The 15,217-nt window shown below is 42.5% G+C and overlaps 1 protein-coding gene across 1 annotated transcript in view; it reads left to right on the forward strand.

Moving 5' to 3' along the window:
• Window positions 1-541: 541 nt before the first annotated feature.
• SOCS5 (suppressor of cytokine signaling 5) overlaps window positions 542-15,217 on the forward strand; it is a 65,689-nt gene continuing 51,013 nt past the window's right edge. Inside the window, exon 1 of the mRNA XM_084900723.1 lies at window positions 542-653. The gene's annotated coding sequence lies outside the window, so the exon portion shown is untranslated. The remainder of the gene's footprint in view (window positions 654-15,217) is intronic.

Genomic DNA, 15,217 nt, shown 5'->3' on the forward strand with positions numbered 1-15,217 from the left:
CTGCCTCCTGTGGTAGAAAGTCTGGGCAGGGCAGGCTCCACTCATGTTCCAGATTCCTACCATGATCACCTCCAGCTTGCCAGCTTGAAGCCACTGTTATGTCTCTGGCTTCATCCATTTAGATGCTCATCTTTGACTCACTAAACTCAGCCCTCTTCCTTCTCCCGCTCTATTTTTGACCGTGCCCTTTGATTCCAGACAAGACACATTACTCTATGTGCCCTAAGTGGAGGGGCCTTCAGGGCAAAGAGGATTGGCCAGGGATGGGTGAGGTGAGAGGAATCTCTCCAGGAAGAGATGTGGTAATGATGCTCGCAAATAGCTCTCGAGTCCTGGCCAACCCCTAGGAACTCACCCCAAGTTCTTTACCAGAGAGGGCGTTAAGCTACATTTTGGAAACCTAGTAAGAGTTGTAAATAGCAGCAGAAAGAGAACAAGAACCCTTCTCCAGGGTGAGTTACAAGAACAGTAAATAGTGAGTGAACACTGGCTGTTCAGCCAAGCCACAGTCCCTTCCCTCCTCTCTCATCGCTTAAAAAGTGGCCGGAGCTGTGCTCTTGGGCTCAAGTCATTATTCCAGGCTGCACTGCTTTGCCTCCAAATGGACTCTTCATCTCTCCTAAGCCCTTTCGGATAGAGAGCTGGATTGAAAGGTACTTGATTTTCATTTCTATTTCTCTCCTGGATGCTGCCCTCCTCCAATCATTGACATCTAGTATTGGCAATTTCCATTTCTCCCCTTGGAGTGGATGCTCCACCTGCTGGAGTGAAATGGTGGGGAGGACTTTGAGGATTTACCATTGGTCTCAAAACTCCAGGCTTTACTTTTTTGAACGAAGAGAGACAATAAACAAGGCTTTGCCTTGTCTGCATGGAGGATTTGGATGAGGACTGTAGCAGCCTTGGTCCCTGGCATTTCAACCCTGGTTTCCTGGGTTTGGGTTGTGGGTGGGGATGCTGCAGATGGGTCACCATGTGGCAGAAGGGAACACAGCAATAGGGAGATTCCCCTGCAATGGAAAGGAGGAGGTTTTTGGGGAGGAAATGAGTACCGGGGAACCCTGGTGGTCAAAGGCCATGAATCGTTTCCACAGACTGATGTTTTCTGGGGGAACTCAGCCAAAGTCATCATGTGTCTCTAGGGTTCTGCTAAGAAAGCTTCCAAGAAGAGACTGGATCTGGGTTTCAGCAGGGCTAATGGGTGATTTACCCCCATGGTGCATTCAGGTCTGCATTTCTGCCATGAGTGACTCTTCAGTCCAATGTTACTAACACTTTTCCACGAACGTTCTGTTTTGTCCTACAGATCCTATAGGACACAGCATGACAATGAAATCTCTATACATCCTATTGTTGTTACAAAAAGATCACACTGATATTTTTATGGCACTTTTTTTTGTTTTAATGTATGCTATATGTGAACATAACTATTACACAAATCAAGTAGTCTGCTTCCCATTGCCAAGCATCTCTAACAGAGGAGCTGTAGGACACATAATAGATAAAACAGTTTTTAGAATCACTAATTTGTTGGCTGGGATATGAAGCTGGCCAGCCCTTCTCTGCCCTGCCACCAAAGGCGGGCCAGTGGGCATGTCCTTCGTTAGGTCATGGTACTGCAGGGGAGGGTGGTGTCTCTTCTTGGCCTTCATCCCCAGGCAGCTTCTCCCTTATGACACCCTCATTCCTTCCCTGGGGACTGATATTGAGTACCCTGATTGTTGCCCTCCTGGGATCCGTGGGCCGCTCAGTCGTCCTTCCTTAATCCAACTCCCACGATGGCATTCGGAGTTCTCACCAGGGAAGGGAGCATCATTAGTCATCTCTGCAGTCACAGTCATCTTCCCTCCCCTCGCTGAGGTCTCTCCTCCTTCAGTACATTTCTTTTTTTATCTGTAAAGAGTCTCTCTCTGACCTTCCATCTGGAGGCCTATCCTGCTCAGTAAATCCACAACCACCCCACCCCTCAGCCTGTTCCCAGTGTCCTTCCCACAATGCCTGTCACAGTGCCATTGACTTATCTGGGCTGCCTAGGACATTTCTATTTACATTTCATTACAACAAGGATTTGAGATGAGCCTGTCAATGAAATAAATGTGAACTTGTTTTATTTTTGTTTATTGTGAGTTTAAAGGGCAGAGAAGAGAAAACCAGAGTGAGGGAAGGAGAAGGAAACAAGTATTTTCTGAGCCCTTGGAGTGCCCACGCAAGATAGATGCCTCACACATTAACTTAGCCTCCCAGTGGACACTGGGAGGTGTCAATTATCCCAATCTATAGAGGAAGAAATGTAGGGTGAATAACTTACATGAGGTACCAGGGTTGGTAGACAGAGAATCCAGTTCAGTTGCTAATTTGCTCTCATTTCATGTGAAAATTAATGAACATTTCCTGGATGATTCAATCCTTAAAAAAAGAAAGGACTCATGAGGTGTGCTATCAAATGAGCTGTGTGACCTGGGGCAAGTCAATTAAGTTCTTTGGGCTATAGTTTGAACATCTATAAAATCAGGGATCTGCCATCTAAGAGCTTCTGACCCAGTCGTTAATTACCCGTTCTCAAAGAACGACTTCCTCCTGCCCAGCCCAAATTTTTCAAGAACCTAGACCACACTAACAACAAATAAATGATGAGTACTCGTGGGGTATTAATCAGGAGCACATTAGATATTCCATCCTTCCCAGTGAGACGGCAGATACACAGCCATTTCTGTAAACCAGGGCCTGTGAGAGGGCAGAAAAGGGGGAAACCCAGTGAGTGCTAAAGGGGTTCCACATCACCTAGATTTCTCCTTCACTACTCCTCCACCCCTTCTGCCCCAGCAGCTGGAGCTAGTGTGCCTCGACCCTGCCATCCTTCCCTTGGCAGCCTGTGTGCTCCCCCATGGCGGGCTGCCAGTGCCTGGGGAGGGCCAGTGCCTCTGTGCTTTATCCCTGGGCAGGCCAAGACAAACAGATTAGACTTGCATGGCCTCCCCTGCACCCTGGGAGAGCACTGACCACGTGAGGGAAATAAGATAATATTTATGAGAAGCAATAAAATCTACAGCAGCATGTACACCTTGAAATTCTAGAATCAGTGAATTAGAAGGCCACTTCCTGACTCCCTGTGCAATTTGTATTCACCTAGCCTAGGTGGGGGAAAGGATCACACACATATCCATGTACATCCATGCACATCCATACACATATATACACACACACAATGTCTATATATATGTCTGTATCTATCTATCTCTCTACTGACTATCTCATTGGGATTTGCTAAGCATCTAATATGAAGCATCAGCTTTCTTAGGAAACTGCATTTATGAACTCTCACTGTTAATTCTGCTAGAGTTTGCCAGCATTCCAGAGTCAAGGCAAGACTTTTAAATAGCTATGGACTAGATTCTGACCTCAGAGCACAAATCAGACAAAGATTCCAGGGAAGCTGAGTTTAGGAGGTTCATTAAAGAAGCTAACTTATTTGTTTAATCTCAAACAACTGGTTAGCGGTAAAATCTAGATTCTAATCCCCTTTCTGTCTCCAAATCCAGTGATTGTTTCTTTTCATTTTACCTCTCCTACCTAGTTACTATCATGTTAACTTTCTAAAAATATTATATGAAATGGATTATATATGCAAATAAATATAAATAATATATATATATATATATACTGTTAAATAAGCACTTGTGAACCCACCCACCCAACTTAATAGAATATTACCAAATTATTGAAGCCCCATATGCCCTTCCCTTCCCACCCAGAGGTAGCCACAATCCTAAAATGTGTACCAATAATTCCTTTGTCCTTTGGAATTTTACCACATTTCCTATGTATTTTCTATGTAATGTCTACTTGTCCCTCCAGATCAATTTTCATCTTCTCCATCCTGCCCTGTGCCCCACCAGGGGCTCCTTTGACCCCTCACTTCCTGATGGGTTTGGCAAAAGTGAAGCTCGGACAGGAGATCTGAGGATGAGGAGAATGAGGTCATGGTGTTTGCTCCCGTGCCCCCTCCCTGCTGGGTCATCCACCATAAATTGCTTGCAATCCTCTACCAAGTCAGGCAGCCCCTTCCACATAGCTATTTCCTTCTCCTCGCCTTGCTCTTCAGGCCTGAGGATGCTAACGCTTCCTGACTGTGTGGTTAGCCCTAGAGCCCTGTACCATTCTTTGTTGGTTTCCCAAACCTAGTGTTTCTCAATCATTTTTTCATTATCACCTCCTATTAAGTAGCCTTTTCAGATTTTTTCCATATTCATCTTCCTCACCATTAAATTTTAATAGCACAGACATATCGTACTGCATTTCTGTTTATTTACTGTACATCACTTCTGTACTTTGTACATGAAAAAAATAGCTTTTGTCCCCAAGAGCTAATTTTCTGCCCTTACTAAACTCACACTTTTGTACAATCCCTTTAATAAGTGATTATGACCACCCGGGTTGTGTATGTTATCTCTCTCTTGCCAGAGCACTGATTAATACATATCTATGTCCCTGACAATATATTTTTAGATTTTCTGGGTTTTGACATTTATATAAAAGAACAACACTGTATTTTTTTGTCTTTTCTCACTCATTACTATTTTGTGAGATTCATCCTTATTAATGTGCATAGCGATTGTTCATAGTCACTGATGTATAGTATTGCATTGAATCAACAAATCAAAATTTGCAAGTTCATTCAGTGTTGATGGACATTTGGGTTGGTTATTTGAACATGTGGCACAAAACTTTCTTGTACATGTTTCCAGATGTGGATATTGATATGCATATGGATATGGAAATAGAGAGTCCAGGGTACATATCAGGATGTAAATAGCTGGGTTGTAGAGTGTACCCTTACCAGGAAATACAAAATTGTTTTCCTATACCTACATTAGTTTATATTCACACTGATAAGATAGGAGAGTTCCAATTCTTTCCAGTATTTGTTATTGTTAGACTTTAAATTTTGCTCCTCTTGTGGATATAAAATAGATATTTCATTGGCCATTTATGTTTCCTTTCTGTGAACACCTGTATATGTATTTTGTCTATGTTTCTTTTGGAATGTTTCTCTTTATTTTTTATTTTTTGGCATCCTTCATATATTCTGGACACTATTTACCAATTACATATATCATAATATTTTATTCTCTCTTTAATGTGAATTCTGATGAATAAAAGTTTAAATTTTAATGTAGAAAAATGTATTAATAATTTCCTTTCTGGTGTGTGCTCTCTGTGATTTACTTGAGATCCACTTTTCTATCCTGAGTTGATAAAGTTATTTTTTTAAATATTTTAAATATATTTTATTGATATTTTTACAGAGAGGAAGGGAGAAGGAGAGAGAATTAGCAACATTAATGAGAGAGAAACATCAATCAGCTGACTCCTGAGCACCCCCTACTGGGGATGTGCCGGCAACCAAGGTACATGCCCCTGACCAGAATCGAACCTGGGACTCTTGAGTCCACAGGCCAACGCTCTATCCACTGAGCCAAACCGGTTAGGGCTGAAATATTTTTTATATTGTGCCTTTCACATTTAAATTTTTATTCCATCAGGAACTATTTTTTTGCACCTAATTGGGGCCCATTTTTCCTCCCATATTAACTGAAACCAATTTTCCAGGACCACTTATTTGATGGATCCTAATCTCCCTTGTCTACCTTTAGAGCCTCCTCTGTCATATACTTATATATGTGTGGGTCTCTTTCTGGCTTCTTTCTTGCATCCCATTGGTCTGTTAAGATATCCCTGCATCAATAATGCAATTCTAATTTCTATAGCTTATTAATGTCTTGATATCTGATAAGGTAAGGCTCTTTTCTTTTTTAGGTATGTCTTGCCTATTCTTTTTTCTTGGATCTTTCCTGTAAAAAAATTTAAATGGCTTGTCAAGTTTCAAAAAGAACCCTAGCAGGCAGCATTGTGGACACACAGCAGGAGCGGGAGGAGCATCTACTGCAGCACAGGGAGGGCCGCTCAGGGCAGAGCAGGTGATGAAAGGTGGTGCCAACAACCCGAACATATCTGAAGGCCAAGGCATCCAGGAGCCAGAGCAAGACCACCTGGTATGCGAAGCTTATTTCAGAAGTGCTGTGAGGCTGTCTCTGCTTGTTTTATTAGCCCAGGGGCCCAGGGACATCACAGATGTGCTAAACCTCTTATCATAAGCCTCCTTTGGGGAATAATTTATTGTGCAAAAGAGAAAAACTAGCAGTGATTTAATTGATGAGTACTGTTCTAGGCTAAGGAGATAAGTGAAAACGTAAAAAAAAAAAAAAAAAAAAAAAAAAAAAAAAAAAAAAGCCAGAGTGTGGATTCAGACTCAGAGGCTTCTGTCAGCATTACAGGGAGACAAACCGAGGTGAATCCACAGCACCAGCGAGTTTTCTCCCAAAGAGAATATAGATGGTTCCAATACATGTCCATTTTTGTTTGTTTGTTTAGCTGACACTTATTAAGCATTTACTTTGGAACTGGTTTCTCTTGGAGGCACTTACCATGTACTATTTAAATTCTGCCCTCCCAACCCAAATCAACTCAGAGAATGTATCCAGCTGACGAGTGATCACGTGGCAGAGATTACTGGGAGAAGGTTAAGAATGCCCCTAAGCATCCACCTTGGCAACCACTCTTCAAACTGGGCTTTTGACATGTTTCTGGTGGATCTTGTTTATTTGCTCTGAATGGGAAAACATACGGCCAGGAGTAGGTCATGTGGCTTAAAAACAAAAAGAAACAGGGTCATGGAGACCACATGTTCTCTGTTGGGCGCAAGCAGAAGGAAGGGAAGGGCAGGTAGAGGGGTGCTTTGGAGCAGACGACCTGGAGCACCCTCTGTAGGGCCATGTGAACAAAACTTGGCCCCTCGCTCTGGGCAGGAAGTCCACAGTCTCAGATGCCAAGTATTGGCATCAGGGGTTTTCCAAGAAGAAGGCAGTGCCTCAAATCCTTTGTGGAGCAAGACAGGTTAAAAATAGATCTATAATTTTTTTAACCAGAAGGCAACAGGCTTAGCACAGCTATTCTTCCCTTTTGGTTCTCCTCCCTGCACTGCTTTGCCTATTATATCCCTGCTACCGGGCAGACCCACCTGCCGCCAGCCAATCGCTGCGGAGCAGCCTCAAGGAGTCAGGATTGACACTGGCTTCTATTATGATTCCAGATTGTGACCTTGCTTGTGGAAAAGAGTAAATCTTCCTATCTTATCTCTGGCTAATTGGGCAGGAGGTAGGGAGACAAGAATTTATCATACATACAATTTGCCACCTGCTGACTAGAACACTAATGTAGCCATTTCGGAGGCAGGCTCTGATTTTAGTGCAGGCTGAGGAGAAAAAGGACATAGTCTGGGTTTCTGGGACATGTAGTGAGAACCTGCTTCTGGGGCTTCTAACTGCACGATCAGAAGACTGGTATTATATGGGTGGCCAAGCTTTATGTGACTTGAGGTGTGTGTGTGTGTGTGTGTGTGTGTGTGTGTGTGTGAGAGAGAGAGAGAGAGAGAGAGAGAGAGAGAGAGAGAGAGAGAGAAAGAGAGAGAGAGAGAGAAATAGAGGGACAAAGAGATTGATTTCATCTCTAACAGACCCAAAGGTGTATGAGCATGCAGGCATGTAGAAATTATTTAGCTCAGTGCTTCTCAAACTCCTTGTTCATCAGAATCAGCTGGAGGTTTGCTAACACAGAGACTGCTCGATCCCACTCCCTGTTTCTGATTCAGTTAGTTCTGGGCTAGGGCCTGAGATTTGCATTTCTCATAAGTTACCAAATGATGCTGATGAGAACCACTGATTTTGGCCAACTCCTGATGTCGTCACAGATGAGGAAACCGAAGCCCAGCAGTTAATAAAAGCACACATCCAGGAGATTGCAATGGTTACTGCTAAAGCCAGACTGGAACAGAGATTCCTGACCCCTAATCTGGTGCTTTTCCCACCACTTCAGGCTGGTGGCTGGCCAGAGTGCCAGGGAGGTGCTAATCTAATAATAAACATGTTACCGTATCCTTTGTGGCTAAAGATTACCAGCCTCCACATTGTTTCCTTTTCCTCTGCCTTCCCCAGTCCAACATCACTGGCCCTGCTGATTCAGTACAGAAGTAGCTCAGCCCAGTCCCCTCAGCCCATCACTCAGCGGAACTTAGAATCAGGCCCTGTTCCCACAGCCAAGGTGCCCACTCCCAAAGGGCTAGTGCCTAGCTTACTCCCTTCACACCCTTGCTGGCAAATGAACTGGAGATCTGGGGCCACTGGTCATGTGTATTAGCCCTGAGTTATAGCTCTTTCTTTCTACATGGATGTTCACCAGAATTTTGACCTTGGTGTCTGACATTTATCCTGCCTGCCACCTAAGTCAGGTTATTGTGCCTCTGTGGAATCCAAATTCTGGAAGGAGACAAAGAGATGTCTGGAGGCCTCTGAGTGGAGAGCCTGATGGATTAAATCCAAGCCTTGAACAGTCCCAAAAAGCTGTCGGGGTGCCTGGGCAATGTGGAGTCAATCTGGACAATGCATTCCAGATGGTTCGCCTTCCTTCCTTGGGTTTGGGACCAGTTGGAGCTCCCAGGCGGTCTCCCAAGGTAGACCCCCAGAGAGCTCAGGGCAACTGTCCAGTGGGAGGGACCAGGCTCAGGATGACTGTGGCAGGCTCGGAATTGGAGGAAGGGCCCCTCCTTTGTGGGAAGCATCTGGATATCATTTTCAGGCTATTAAAAACACTAACTATATTTTGCTAAATACAACCAATTCATTTAAAAAAAAAAAAAAAAAAAAAAAAAAAAAAACCACTCAGGGGACAATTCCAGGCCAAGCAGTTGCTCCAAAATAAATCCAAATAATTTTGGGCTATACTATAAGTAAAGCTCAGAGAAAGGCTCGAACATTCTCTAATGGGCGTCCAATCACCACCACCACCCATGTCCACCTCCCAACTTTACCAGCTCTTGAGCAATGACACCACCCACTGACTACAAAGACTCAAAAACTGTCAGGGCTTAACAGTATAATTTGCTTTGTTGCTGTTGTTAATCCTCACCCGAGGCTATTTTTTCCACTGATTTAAAAAACAAACAAACAAAACTTTTTTTGTTTAAAGAGGATGGGAAAAGAGAGAAACAGCGATGTGAGAAACATCCATTGGTTTTCTCCCCCACGTGCCTCAACCAGGGCAGGATCCAACCCAGGTACGTGCTCTTGACCGGGACTCAAACTCACGATTCTTCGGTTCTTGGACAACTAACCAGTGAACACCACCGGACAGGGCAGTATATTTTGCTTTTGTTTTTGTTTTATTTTAGCTTGTGCAAAATGTTCAAGACAGATATAGAAGATTTTCTTTCACCTTCAGGCTTTCTGACTGGTTTATAGAAAATAAGCATGAGGTAGAGAGAAGAAGGGTAGGGACAAGGGAGAGAACAGAGAAAAGGAGCAGATTCGATGGATGAGCCACCTGACAATTCCCAGTGGACTCCATGGTCTGTGAATTAGCTTTGGCTATGACTGAACTTTTTTACTGTGAAGAAAGACTTATTTGCCTGTGGCCCTGTTGCAACCCAGAGGTTGGATGGTAATCTGAGGCCATTCAGCTAATAGCAGCCCCCTCCAAGAAGCCTAGGGAGAAGACAGGAGGTGAAGAGTGTGCCTCTGCCTGATGAGTGTCCAAGGCTCAATGGGAGAGAACCACTCCCTGCTATGGGGAAATTCTGGTGAACAAGACACCATATCCCAGTGTTGGGGAGCTTTGGGCCTACTAGAAAAGAAGTATCACAAAGCAGCATGCACTAAACAATTGCAAAGGAAACAAGTCCATAAATATTGAGGGGTACAGTGAGGAAGTGAGAAGAGCAGGCTGGTGTAATTTGGAAGAAGAATTGCTGAGAGAGAATTCCCCTTTCAATCCAATAGTCATACACAAAGGAAGCCTGGGTACAATTCTGCCCAAGCATTCCAGTGTCCATTCTGTTGCTTATGGACTGTGCTTTACTGAAACTATTTTGGACACATTTCTAGAAGTTAAGTATAAGAGAATAAAAATCTTACACATCCAATTAATCCCCCAGAAGCACCTTGTTTGAGAAGTGGAAAAATCATATATATCCTATTTCTGATGCTAAAAAACATTCTTTTTAAAATTTTCAGTATTATCCACAATGGGAGAAAAGAATAACATTCTTGACATAAATCTACTATAGATATATATCATTATACAAAACAAGCTAAGAATAATCAAATACACAAATCTATACCCTGCAAACCTCTGAGGGACAGACAGCTACAGAGCATGTCCATATGCTTCTCACTACTTTATCTTACTATATCCCTGGGAGTCAGACAAGAGGATCCTTATCCCTGTTATTCAGAGACCTTGTTTGACCCTGGTCCTCCTGGATGCTTCAGCTTGCAAATCTACAACCTGAGGCCCAGACCCTCACCTGTCTTGACAGGGCTTTTCTGGGCAGCCAAACAACACCCTGCTGCATTCCGAGGTGTTATTAATTATGGTTGATGTTGCTCATGGCAGCTCCGCTGTGAAATGCCAGGCCTGCTAATAACTCAGCCTCGGGCTCTCTGCTTGTCTTCTTGGAATCACACCTCAGGCCTAACCTTTATCTTCTTTTACGAAAGCAGGACACTGACACACTCTCAGCTGCCATAAACAATAATTTTCTGCAACTCATCCATCTTGTGATAACTGACACATATCATGAGCACCAGCCAATTCTTGTGGAATAATAATATTGACAGGCACACAAGGAAATGGCAGTTATTTTTCCTTCCAGACTTAAATGGGGGATGTTAGAAATTGTTTCCCAGACCAAGAGATTTACATGGTGCAGAACTTCCCTGGACTGAATATTTCTTATTCACTTGAACTTTAAGAGAAATTTTCTCAAGGGTCCAGACAAGCGTGGCTCTAGTTCTTTAGATGGAAGGAATGCGTGTTTTTATCCTGCCCATACCTGGTGACCAGCAGCACTGCACTTCAGCATGATGTCAGGTACTTTCGCGTTATGTTGGACCTCTCCCTTTGTGACTCGTGCTACTCAACGACAGGTTGAATGGAGGAACTCAAGATTTTTTCCAATCAGAGACACCTGAGACATGCCCCAAATCGGCTTGCCTAAGGAACAGGAGCAGGAGATGCAGGGCACCTCTGCCCAGGTCCAATGTTATGGCCACACAGTCATCATTTCCTTTCCTGAAAAGGCCATAAGCTCAACTTGAGATGGAGGCTTCAGTGTTCGCTTAGAAGGAAGATACCTGAAGAATTACTCCATGATGAAAACTGGAGTCCTTAGGCTCTGCTCCATAGGGGTTTGGTCTAGATTTTCTGAACAATTCACTGCACTGTGGGAAATGAGCTCATCTGGTCATGGACCTGACAGATGGCAATGACTCTGGTCAGGAGTGTCCATGAAAACACCCCAGAAGATTGCTGCTCCTCTCTACAACTTCGATGGCAGTGTCATATGGATGGGTCTGCCCACCAGTAACCTTCTCATACCCACAGAGTGTAAGCACCAAAAAAAAAAACCAAACAAAAAAAAAAACACGTTTCCTGAGATCTGCATAGGGCGTATCTTAGCGAGCATCTGACCTGTTTTGAGTCAGCAAAGGAGAATCCGTCAAACTAAATATCATTGAGGAAATGTGGAGCTGTTCTTAGACTCTGACCTGGTAGAGTCCACACCGAGACCTAAGAGCTGAGAAAAGCTGGCTGAAAACAGCAAGAATCGTCCAAGAAGCAGGATGGAGGCACACCCATCCTGCCCTGGTGGCTGGCCGCCAAAGTCGATTGGCTCCAGGGAAGTCACTGGCAAAGAAAAAATACTTCTCCCAGATCTGCATCAGAAACCTGTGCATGGGTCATGAGCTGCTGGAGTGAGGGCAGAATTGGAAGGACACCAGGAGGCTTTGGCAATCTGATAATATTCCTGGGGCTCAGTGAGTCCTTCCACCTGATCTTCTGCTTCCAGGGGGCTTGCTTCCTTGGCTTCCCTCAGGTGTGGTGATGAGCTTTCATTTGACATTAAGCATCTATTTCCACATGGCCTACCCATACCTCCATCTTAAAAAAAAATGTTGGATTCTGGGTTTTCTCCAGCTATTTCACTGTGAGAAAGGAGATTGCCCTGCAATAAGTATTTTAAGGAAAAAGTACACAGACTTGTTGTTACTAAATATCTAAATTTACTTTAATCCACAGCAATTTATGTGTGGAGAAAAGATAACAGTTTTTCTTTTCCAAAGGTTTTATTTCTGATTGTTCATGTCACCCTTGTAACTCTCAGAACCACCTGGGGACTAGACAAATTACCTCCCTTTGACAGCTGAAGACAAGACCATCCCATAGCGATTTGTTTGAAGGTGTCAGAATTGGTGACAAAACTGATGTCTGGCCTCCTGATTCCCATTCTGGGTTTTTTATACCAGTCTTCCTTATTTCATTTACTCAGTGTAGCAACTAAAATGAAAAAGTGCCTACTACATGCCATGGAAGAAACAGGTTTCTAGCCTTGTCTCCCACAATCCACCCACACAAACCATCTGTCCAGTCACACAAAAATAGCCGGTGTTTTCAGCCTCGGCACCTTTGCTCCTGCCATGTGACTTGCTTGAACTGCCTTCCTCCAATTCTCTGCCTAATGAAACTTAATCATTCTTTAAGCCCAAGCTCAACTGTCCTCTCTTATATTTCTCTCCTGATTATTGCAGCAGGAAGCAATTTCTTGCTGGAGATGAAGTTAATTTTAAAAAAAGCAACTTTGATGGCACATATACTGCTTTGGTTTATAGTATTTTGCAGGTGAATTTTTATCTCCCCAAGTCAACTGTGAGCCTAAAGGAGGAAGAAACCATGTTTCGCACATCTCAGTGTTCCCCACAGAGTCTTGCATATAATAGAAGCTCAATAGTTATGAAAAGAGCAGACATATGAAAGTTAAGTGGCTTCTCTAAAGTTTCACAGAATGCCAGAAGTCATGCTGAAAACAATGCAGTTTCCACTGTAATTAGCTTCTTTCTAAGTCAAACATGGTTGAAAATAGGCTTTTCATATAGCTCAATCTAATACCATGCATATTGAGCTGTTCAGAGAGAACAGAATAGTTTAAATGGTTGTGCTTGAAAACCTGAAATTCCTATGCTGCTGGCTAGCATGAAATGAATAGCCCTCTCCCCATGATGCCTCCTCCTTTAAACATGAATTAATTCTCACCACGAGTCAGTGTTACAACAAAGTATGGTGGTCATTAAGGTGCCTTTAGGGACCAAATAAAGAGGAGAATCAGAGAGTGACCCAGTGTTATCTTCCTTCAATCACCCATGCACTATTTCCATCAGCATTGAGGAAACACACTCTGCCCACACTGAGCTAGATGTTATGGATACAGAAGTAACACAAAATCTCTGCCCCCATGGAATGCCAATCTGGTGACTATCTATTCCTATTGCTATAGAAGTAGTAGCACTCTTCCTTTTGTTTTATCTGAAGAGTTAAAGTAAGGGTGGAACTCCAGGCATCATTCTGTACATGAAATGTATACTCAATCTGCATTCTGGGTCATTATGTATACTGAAATGTAATGAATAGAAGTTATTATGCTTATTAGGATCCTTTCAGGAAGTTTCTTGGGGGTGGGACACTCCTAAGAGAGTTGCTCAAGTAACAACAGAAGAGTACTCACCTGCCTTCAAAGAGGGGTAGAGTGTGTTTGCTACAGAGGTCTTCTGCTGAGCAGAGGGTACAAGTTTGGGTCAGAACTACATTGTTCAAGCCAACAGAGAAAAGACTGAGCCTATCCTCTCTCCCCTGTGGTTCTCATGCTGTCTTTAAATAAATATTAAACACATATTTACAGAATATGGGTTGAAGCAATACCAAAGCAGCCTATTAAGGCAGTTGTCTGTGTTGATGGAGTCTTGTTTATCTGTCATTTTATTTATCAAAGGTAATGAAGCATTTCTTGGGCAGTTGCAGAAGCCACAATGGAACTCAGGAGTCTTAACCCAATATTACATCATACACACTAACATCCCATTGCTATTAGCAATTCATTCAATTTGTTTATTTATTAATGGCAATTATCTGCATTGCTCAAATGACTTCCTCATCCAAATTAAATATTCAGCTATTAAGTCAACAACATCAATTTTCTAAAGGCCATACCTCTCTCCAGTACAAGAGGGAAACAACTCAAGCAAAGGCTAAGAGGCGACTTTCTACCAGTACTGTGCTAGGTACTGGTACAATGCAGTTTTGTCATAGTAGAAAAGATCTAGTATGGTTCATTCAGAAGACTACTCTGATAGACAAACCAAGAAATGTTTTTGTAGAAGGATAAAAATAATCCTAAGTACATCATCATTAAAAAAATTACAGATATTACAGATATATCCTAAACAGCTCTAGCTCTCTTAGTTCTTTATCAATGCAGTTATCTAAATTCCTATAGCATTTATTTTGTTCACCTCTCTAGTACTTCTTGGTATGACAAGTTTATAACTCAAGGAGTAAAGCAGATTCAGGTATTCCTTATCCCATTTAGTTTTGGTGTTGGATAGTCTGGTGAGTCATTCTTGATTACATACTATATAAACTTCATATTCATAAAATTCAATCGTGTTTTTGTTCAGTCTTCTTTATCCACTGCAGCAAGCCACCAGTCCTCAGATCATTTACGAGGCCTTTCTGGAACTGTTCTAGTTCTTCATGTTTGTATTGATATACGTATAGTTCCCCAAAGAGTAGGCGATAAGCACACAAGACGTAGGCTACCATGGTTCTATATAAATCTAGGTTGATGTTTACATAATTATTTAATAATAAACAGGTCAGTATTTTACACAACCATTTGTCATCAATCCATGTTTTTATCCAGTCATTTCCTTGCTGTATGAATTTTCTCACTGCAAAAACAAAACAGTCCTACTGAAGCAAAACCTGTCTAGGACGTTCCTTTAAAACTCCTTGCCTGCTGCTGCTAATCTTCCCTGATCCTGGTTTTCTATACAAACTTAAGCACTTATCTACATAATAAGAAAAAGAAAAAAGAAAAAAAAACAATCCACACATGCAAATAAAACTAAAAAAAAAATTTTTTTTTTCTCCTTTGCTTCTTCAAAATACCAAAAAACAAACCATCTCCTAGTCCCTGTACACTTCATTTTCTCTTTAGCTCTTTCTACTCCTTCACTGAACTCCATGTTCTCTTCTGGCCTCTAGGGTTCTT

The sequence above is a fragment of the Pipistrellus hanaki genome (genome assembly GCF_964339955.1).
Source record: "Pipistrellus hanaki genome assembly, chromosome: 12".
Lineage (NCBI taxonomy): Eukaryota > Metazoa > Chordata > Mammalia > Chiroptera > Vespertilionidae > Pipistrellus > Pipistrellus hanaki.